We start from the raw sequence: 10,218 nt of genomic DNA on the forward strand, positions 1-10,218 counted from the left end.
GCCAATTGGAGTACCTCTTATTTTTACAAATTTGCTCTTGCTTAGTAGAAAACCAATTGAGACTAAAGTGGCAAAGTTAGGTGGTTGGAGTTTTTTGCTCGTGGGCTTCCTATGGTACTACCATGACCTTGTGGTATGTATGCCTCAACCCAGGGCGAATGAGCACCTCTTATTTTTATCACTTTAAGGTTGCTTAATAAAAAACCAGATGAGGGTGAAGTGGCAAAGTTATGATGTTGGAGTTTTTTTTTTTGCGGGCTCCTTAATGTACTACCATGAACTTGGGGTATGTATGCCCAAACCCGGGGTGAATTGCAGACCCACTTGTTTTTACCGCATTGCCTTTGTTAAAAGAAAACCAATTGAGGTCCGAGTGGCAAAATTATGGGGTTGGATTTTTTTTCTCGCGGGCTTCGTAATATACTACCACGACCTTAGGGTATGTATGCCCCAAACAGGGGCCAATTGGAGCACCTCTTATTTTTACAAATTTGCTCTTGCCTAGTAGAAAACCAATTGAGACTAAAGTGGCAAAGTTAGGTGGTTGGAGTTTTTTGCTCGTGGGCTTCCTATGGTACTACCATGACCTTGTGGTATGTATGCCTCAACCCAGGGCGAATGAGCACCTCTTATTTTTACCACTTTGAGCTTGCTTAATAAAAAACGAGATGAGGGCAAAGTGGCAAAGTTATGAGGCTATTGTTTTTTTATTGCAGGCTTCTTAATGTACTACCATGAACTTGGGGTAGATATGCCCAAACCCGGGGTGAATCGCAGCACCACTTATTTTTACCACATTTCCCCTGCTTAAAAGAAAACAAATTGAGGTCAAAGTGGCAAAGTTATGAGGTTGGAGTTTTTTTCTTGCGGGCTTCTTAAGATAGTACCATGACCTTAGGGTATGTATGCCCCAAATTGGAGCCAATTGGAGCACCTCCTATTTTTACCACTTTGACCTTGCTTAGTAGAAAACCAAATGAGGCTAAAGTGGCAAAGTTATGAGGTTGGTGTGTTTTGCTTGCAAGCTTCCAGTGGTACTACCTTGACCATGTGGCATTAAGCCTCAACCAGGGGCGAATGAGCACCTCCTATTTCCACCACTTTGCCCTTGCTTAATAGAAAACCAATTGAGGTCAAAGTGACAAATTTATGAGGTTGGAGTTTTTTTCTCGCGGGCTTCTTAATGTACTACCATGACCTTAGAGTATGAATGCTCAAACCCAGGGCGAATTGAAGCACCTCTTATTTTTATCACTTTGCCCTCGCTCAAATGAAAATCAATTGAGGCCAAAGTGACAAAGTTATGAGGTTGGAGTTTTTTTCTCGCGAGCTTCGTAATATACTACCACGACCTTAGGGTATATATGCCCCAAACAGGGGCCAATTGGAGCACCTCTTATTTTTACAAATTTGCTCTTGCTTAGTAGAAAACCAATTGAGACTAAAGTGGCAAAGTTAGGTGGTTGGAGTTTTTTGCTCGTGGGCTTCCTATGGTACTACCATGACCTTGTGGTATGTATGCCTCAACCCAGGGCGAATGAACACTCTTATTTTTACCACTTTGAGCTTGCTTAATAAAAAACGAGATGAGGGCAAAGTGGCAAAGTTATGAGGCTGTTGTTTTTTTATTGCAGGCTTCTTAATGTACTACCTTGGGGTACGTATGCCCAAACCCGAGGTGAATCGCAGCACCACTTATTTTTACCACATTGCCCCTGCTTAAAAGAAAAAAAATTGAGGTCAAAGTGGCAAAGTTATGAGGTTGGAGTTTTTTTCTTGCGGGCTTCTTAAGATAGTACCATGACCTTAGGGTTTGTATGCCCCAAATTGAAGCCAATCGGAGCACCTCCTATTTTTACCACTTTGCCCTTGCTTAGTAGAAAACCAAATGAGGCTAAAGTGGCAAAGTTATGAGGTTGGTGTGTTTTGCTTGCAAGCTTCTAGTGGTACTACCTTGACCATGTGGCATTAAGCCTCAACCAGGGGCAAATGAGCACCTCCTATTTCCACCACTTTGCCCTTGCTTAATAGAAAACCAATCGAGGTCAAAGTGACAAATTTATGAGGTTGGAGTTTTTTTCTCGCAGGCTTCTTAATGTACTACCATGACCTTGGAGTATGTATGCTCAAACCCAGGGCGAATCGAAGCACCTCTTATTTTTATCACTTTGCCCTCGCTCAAATGAAAATCAATTGAGGCCAAAGTGGCAAAGTTATGAGGTTGGAGTTTTTTTCTTGCGGGCTTCTTAAGATAGTACCATGACCTTTGGGTATGTATGCCCCAAATTGGAGCCAATCGGAGCACCTCCTATTTTTACCACTTTGCCCTTGCTTAGTAGAAAACCAAATGAGGCTAAAGTGGCAAAGTTATGAGGTTGGTGTGTTTTGCTTGCAAGCTTCCAGTGGTACTACCTTGACCATGTGGCATTAAGCCTCAACCAGGGGCGAATGAGCACCTCCTATTTCCACCACTTTGCCCTTGCTTAATAGAAAACCAATCGAGGTCAAAGTGACAAATTTATGAGGTTGGAGTTTTTTTTTCGCGGGCTTCTTAATGTACTACCATGACCTTGGAGTATGTATGCTCAAACCCAGGGCGAATCGAAGCACCTCTTATTTTTATCACTTTGCCCTCGCTCAAATGAAAATCAATTGAGGCCAAAGTGGCAAAGTTATGAGGTTGGAGTTTTTTTCTCGCGGGCTTCGTAATATACTACCATGAACTTAGGGTATGTATGCCCCAAATAGGGGCCAATCGGAGCACCTCTTATTTTTACCACTTTGCCCCTGCTTAGTAGAAAACCAATTAAGGCTGAAATGACATAATTATGAGGTCAGAGTTTTTTACTCGCAGTCTTCATATGGTACTACCATGAACTTGGGGTATGTAGGCCCCAACCGATGGCGAATCGGTGCACCTCTTATTTTTACCACTTTAAGCTTGCTTAGTAGAAAATCAATTGAATGCAAAGTCACAAAGTTATGATATTGGCCTTTTTTGCTCACCACTTTTCCCTTACATACTAGAAAACCAATTGAAGACAAAGTGACAAAGTTATGAGGTTTTAGCTTTTTGCTCTCATCCTTCATATGGTACTACCATGACCTTGTGGTACGTATGCCCCTACCCGGGGCGAATCGCAGCACCTCTTGTTTTTAGCACATTGCCCTTGCTTAATAGAAAACCTATCATGGTCAAAGTGGCGAAGTTATGAGGTTGGAGTTTTTTGCTCGCGTTCTTCATATGGTACTACCATGACCTTGTGGTATGTATGCCCCAACCTGGGGTGAATCGGAGCTCCTATTATTTTTACCACTTTGCCCTTGCTTAGTAGAAAACCAATTGAGGAAAAACTGCAGAAGTTATGAGGTTGGAGGTTTTTTCTCGTGGCCTTTCTATGGTACTACCATGACATTGAGGTATGTAAGCCCCGACCCGGGATGAATCAGAGCACCTTTTATTTTTACTACTTTAACCTTGCTTAGTAGAAAACCAATTTACGGGAAAGTCGAAAATTGAGCTTGACCATGTGGTGTTAAGCCTCAACCAGGGGCGAATGAGCACCTCCTATTTCCACCACTCTGCCCTTGCTTAAGACAAAACCAATTGAGCTCAAAATGGCAAAGTTATGAGGTTGGAGTTTTTGGCTCGCAAGCTTCCAATGGTACAAGCATGACCTTAGAGTGTGTATGCCCCCACTAGGGGCCAATCAGAGCACCTCATATTTTTACCACTTTGAACCTACTTAGAAGAGAACCAATTGAAGGCAAAGTGGCAAAGTTATGAGGTTGGAGTTTCTTGCTCGCGGGCTCCTATGATACTAACATGACCTTGTGGTATGTATTCGCCAACCACGGGAACTTCGAAGAAACTTTTATTTTTACCAGTTTTCCCTTACTTACTAGAAAGCCAATTGAGGTCAAAGTGGCAAAGTTATAAGGTTGGAGATTTTTTCTCGGGGGCTTCCTAATGTACTACCACGACCTTGGCATATGTATGCCCCAACCAGGGGCCAATCGCAGCACCTCTTATTTTTACCACTTTGTTCTTACTTAGTAGAAAACCAATTGAGGCTAAAGTGGAAAAGTTATGAGGTTGTGGAGGTTTTTGCTCGCGAGCTTCCTATGATACTACCATGACCTTAGGAAATGTATGCCCAAACCCGGGTTCAATCCTAGCACCTTTTATTTTACCACTTTGCCCTTGCTTAGTAGAAAACCATTTGAGGGCAAAGTGGCAAAGTTGTAAGCTTGGAGTTTTTTTCTCGTGGACTTCCAACGGTACTACCATGACTGGTGGTATGTAAGCATGAACCTGTGGCGAATCGAAGGACCTCTTATTTTTACCACTTTGAGCTTGCTTACTAGAAAATCAATTGAGGACATAGTGGCAAAGTTATGAGGTTGAAGGTTTTTCCTCGCGGCCTTCCTAAGGTACTACTACCATGACCTTGTGGTATGTATGCCCCAACCCATGGAGAATCAGATCACCTCTTATTTTTACCACTTTAACCTTGCTTAGTAGAAAACCAATTGAGGGCAAAGTGGCAAATTTATGATATTTGAGTTTTTTGCTCGCAGGCTTCCTATGATACTACCATGACCTTGTTGTACATATGCGCCAACCCCGAGAAATTTGAATCACCTCTTATTTTTACCACTTTGCCCTTACTTTCTAGAAAACCAATTGAAGTCAAAGTGACAAAGTTATGAGGTTGGAGTTTTTTTCTCGCAGGCTTCTTAATGTACTACATGTAACGCTCATCCTTATGATGGAACTTTTTATAGAATGATTTTAGAAAGGACGACAAGAATTACCGTTCAATTTAAAACTTTTTGCTTCCATACCTAGGGTGCAAGACTCTACGTTATAAAATAAAATGTGATTTGAGAATAAAAGATGTTTACAGAAGAAAACATTAATCTTAAGATAAAAATGCCTCTCATACAGTTAAAACTCTCATGACTAGACTTCTGTGCTCTTCCCCTTGGGTCGTGTCTGTCCTGACGTGTACTGCTCATTCAGTTCCTGTGGTGGGAGGGGCACACATAAAAACTAAAATGAGTCGAATACTCCGTAAGCATTACATCATACCGTTAAAATATAATAACATAGGTTTTCATTCATGCATTCATCATACCATACATCCTACACGTACATGCATACGTGCATTCATTTGAAAACATCACTGGATGAAGTTTTGCTTTAAAAATGGGCTTTCTTTTTGTGACGCCCGCAGATTCCACTTGGGATCGGACGGACATCCGAAGCGTCGGGACATGCAACACAAGGTTACCTGCCCCCGTTCATGACATATAAGATGCAATGTTCCTAACATGCATCAAGCATTATGCAATATCCGCAGCAGATAAATTTTTTTTTTAGCAATACTATGCACCAAACTTATAATATCCCAAATACTTAAAACATAAACCATGCTTACTTAAAATGTCCACAATTACCACACGGGTCTCAAAAGACTGTAATCTCAAAACAATGAAGACCTGGCTCCATAATTACATTGCCAAAATATTCTATTGGGCTAGTTCTTTGAGTAACTCGCGTAACTCGATTAACGATGCCGGAATACTATCCAAAGACCTAACTATGGAGGCTGCAAGCTCTGTGCTGCATCTACGGCGTCTAGTCAACCTCCTCCAGTCTGCTAGTGTCTGCTCCCTGCTCTGATCCTGACACATCGCCTACCATTCGAGGGGAATGGTAGTTGGGACTACCACGGTGAGATTTGATTATAAATCTCAACAAGTTAACAGGAACTTCCACACAGGTTAATGATGCATGCATGGCAGTAAAAGATGAATGCATAATCAAAGTCATAAGTAAGCATAGCATAACTTGATATACAACATGGCATAAATGACATAAATTGAACTGAAACTGAAACTTAGCTTGACGTGACATGGCATGTATGTGAACTAAAAACATAACATGGACTAGCAACATAACATGAACGTGAACTTCAACATAGCATGAACGTGAATACACATAATTTGAACATGAGCTTGAACATAACATGAACCTGAGCATGACATAACATAAATGTGAACTTGGAACATAACGTGAACGTGAGCATGATATAACATGAATGTAAACTTGAACATCACATGAACTTGAGCATGACATAGCATCAATGTGAACTTGGAACATAACGTGAAAATGAACATGACATAACGTGAACGTGAACTTGAACATGACATGAACTTGAACATAACATGACATAAACATGAACTTGAAATATATTCTTGTCTCCTAGGGTTACCATGATTGGCATGAACTTGAAACTTGACATGAACGTAAACTTGAACATAACATGATGTGAAACATGATTTCAATGTGAAATACATGAACTTAGAATCTTATTCAATGAACTTAATTAATAAAGTGACCATACGGGTGCTACACGGGTCCCCTTGAGCTGTGTGTCCCTGCCGATTACCGCATCACAACACAGGTGTCTATACCAGCTGTGAGTGCGTTAATACGTACTCCACAGTTGTTGTGGTCCCACATATTCTACGTGTCACAATTGCTGTGTCTCACGTAGTGTATGCTCCACAATTTTTGTGGCGCCATGAATTGTTTGTGCCACACTTGCTGTGGACACACGTAACATAATGTGTGGCTCCATCAGCGTTAGTGCCTGGCACGCACTGGTGACTAGCTAGTTAGGCCCTATTCGCAACCTGTTGACTGTACTTCACCAACCCAGGGAATTTCACACCTATTTAGACACTTCAACGTAAACAAAGGAGTTTCACTAGGATATTACCCCATCCTAGCGCTTAGGGTCGTGATTGACATAAATAACTTAACTGCATATATGACATTTCGTAACATGACGTGACATGAACGTGACATAAAGGAGAGAAGTCCTGACGTAACGTAACGTGACAAGAATGTAAGACGTTAGACATGACATAAAATGTAACAGACAACATTTCATAACATGGCATACAAGTAGCAGACATATTTCGTAACTTGGCATAACATATAACAGACAATATTTAGTAACATTGCATAACATGTGATAGTGAATATTACGTGACATGACATACATGTAACAGATATCATATGTAATGTGGCATACTTGCAACAGATAGTAACATAAGACAAAATATATGGTGTAACAGATAAATATTTCGTGACAGAATAATTGGTGTAATAGATAAACATGTGATGCCATGGCATATATAACAACATACGAACATAAATTGTAGTTCTCTTACCCATCACACATACACAGTAAACTGATAGTAAGTTAAGAGCTAACTTATCTCGATCGTCATGTTCTACGAGATTAAAGTGCGAAACACGAGGAACTGAAAGAGGGTATTCTAAAAGTTAAAACTTTAATGACTAACAATTAAAAATGTGAAAAGAGAAAACCTAGAGTAAAATTGCCATTTTACCCTTTACATGTGAGAAAATGACCATTTTACCCCTGACTTAAGGATTTCACATCCTAACTCCAAAAATTATCAAAATTTACATTCTTCATGTAAATTTTGTCCTAGACACAAATATCAACTTAGAAAAATTTAAAACCATTCACAACTATGGAAAAACCCGCAATGGCCGAAACATTCATAGGCCATTTCTCTTGATTTTGGTTGCAATTTCTTCCATCTTCAAAACTCATGTTTAAACCAAAATTTTTGTAACAAGGATCTTCCTATCCTATGTTTTTAAAAGAAATACACTTAAAATATTCATTAAGAAAAGCTAATCATCAACACCAAACTTTTTGTAAAAGGACCCAAACTTTTTAACAAAAAATAAACCCTTAAATCACAAGTTTTGGCCTTAATAAAAACATCTCCAAGAATTCTAAAAAAAAAAACAAATCTTACTTCTAACACATTCATAACATCATCTTAAGATCAAACATGTTTTAAATCATCAAACAAAAGTCACCAAAGATTACAAAACAACACTTGGAGTTTTTGGCTTTAAACTTAGTCCAAAACAGAAACTTTTCTCTCCACTAACTTAGATCAATCTCTTGATCCATGGGTAAACACATGTGATCTTCAAACTAAAATATATCATGGTTTAAAAATGTGTCCTAAACAAGATCCAACCATCAAACTTAAAATCACATGGCTAAAACTCCATAAAACATGGATCTAACCCAAAAACATTAAATCTTAGGCCTAACCGAAATCCTCTTGCATAGAAAAATCATACCTTTAAAACTAATACTAAATATCTTCAAAATAACATCCTAACATGTATATAAGAGGCTTAGGATCATCATATAAAAATATCAAAGCCTTGGAATAAGATCAAACCATGAAATATTCCAACTTTCACAAAACAAAAACTGATTTTTCCACTTCCAGTTTTCAAGTTTCTAAATCTAAGGAAATATATCATCAAAAGCTTTATTCATGCAACAAAACCACAATGAACATTCATAAACACATGCTAAAAACACTCCATAAAATTTTCGGACCAAGATATCTCCATTAGCTTGGTCAAAAATTCTAAAATATATCATACTCTCCAGTTTCACGCCCAGAATGACCTTTCCATGGTTAAAAATAGTTTTGACTGAACAAATGAGCATGGATTGAGACTAATAAGATATCCACCGAAACTAAACTCAAAGACGAACAACTTTTATGAAGGATTAATCGTGAGAAAATACTTACAAGGGGGTCGAGAATGGCCACGTAAAAATACACAGAAATCTGCCCGAGAGAGCGCTTTTGGGTTTCTCTCTAAGAACGGGGGAAAGAAGTGATAAAATGGAGAGAAGTGTGTCTTGCATGACTTTAGACTCCTGGAGGGGAAGTAATGGGCTTGAAAGACCTTTGATTGGAGTTAGCTATGTGACATAAAGTGGAGAATAGTGAGAGGCATGGACTGCCTGCAACAGCTGTGAGAGATGGAGGTTGATGGAGGGGATTTCTCCTTCACATCAAGGCACTATTGGGTGCAGCCAAAGGCAGTGGATGTTTCGCCATGTGGGGGAGGAAACTTCTCCAAGAAGCTTTGCCAAAGTGGCCAATTTCGTGGGCCTTGGTGGGCCCCAACCAAGTGGGCTTCAATTTGGGGTTTAAAGGGGGTTTGGTTAGGGTTTGAGATGCTATCAAGCCCAAAACCAATTTTTCTTGACCCAATCAAATTTCCAAAGTTTAAAAGGTTGGATAATGATGTCATGACAAGGATTTGATTAATTAATAGTATGTGGAAGTGATTTAATCAAGTGATTAAACACAATGCTAGAAATCCGATTTAAAAGGGTTTGGAGGCCAACTTTAGGGTTTGGGGAATCCGTTTAGGGTTCTGGTTTCAATCAAGCTTTTGGGGTTTCAATTAGATTCCAACCATTTAGGGTTTTTCTAGGGTTGAAACCCTCTTTGGTTGAACAGATGAAACAAGGTTTTTCTTAGGTGGCATAATCTCACACCTTGATTTCCTTACAAATCTATATAAAGGTTTCTCTTTGTGCCAAGTGTCTAGTACCATTCACTATGTGTGGCTAAGATCTTGTCAAGCGTTTAAATAAAACTTCTCTAACCTAATTTGGACATTCCACATTGTGATTTTAAAAACATTGCATTGGGTGCGCTTATCGAGGTTACTATTCACTTCAAAAAAAATGCATAATAAACTTGGTACTGAAAAATCCTAAATATTCATATTAACCTATAGTGAAAATCGTTTACTGAAATTCTACCCCAAAGTGCCCCTAAAAATAATTTCACAATTTCGAACAGTCGTTTCGTCTGAAATTATGAAAATGGGTTATTGCGCGATAAATTCCTAAATAATCCATTGAGTCTAATGGTGTAGACCATAATGCGTTCTGACACTTCTAACTACCTCAAATAATTAAATTCATATATCTAGCATCATAGTGAGTGGTAACACTGACTATGTTGACAGACTAAAACCTGCGCGATTGGTCGATTCGTAAAAATTTATGGGGTTTTCACGAGGTTCCTAAAGTTAATAGAAATTCCACCGGTGTAACGCCCGTCCTTGTGGTGGGTCTTTTTATAAAATATTTTGAGAAAGGATGACAGCAATTACTATCCGATTTAAAACTTTTTGCTTTCTTCCCAGGGTGCAAGACTCTACGTTTATAAAATAAAAATGTGTTTTTACAATAAAAGAGGTTTACAGCTGAAAACATCAATTCTAATAATAAAATGCCTCTCTTACATTTGAACCTCGTGCCTAAACTT

The sequence above is a fragment of the Juglans microcarpa x Juglans regia genome, chromosome 4S, assembly GCF_004785595.1.
Source record: "Juglans microcarpa x Juglans regia isolate MS1-56 chromosome 4S, Jm3101_v1.0, whole genome shotgun sequence".
In the NCBI taxonomy this organism is placed as follows: Eukaryota; Viridiplantae; Streptophyta; class Magnoliopsida; order Fagales; family Juglandaceae; genus Juglans; species Juglans microcarpa x Juglans regia.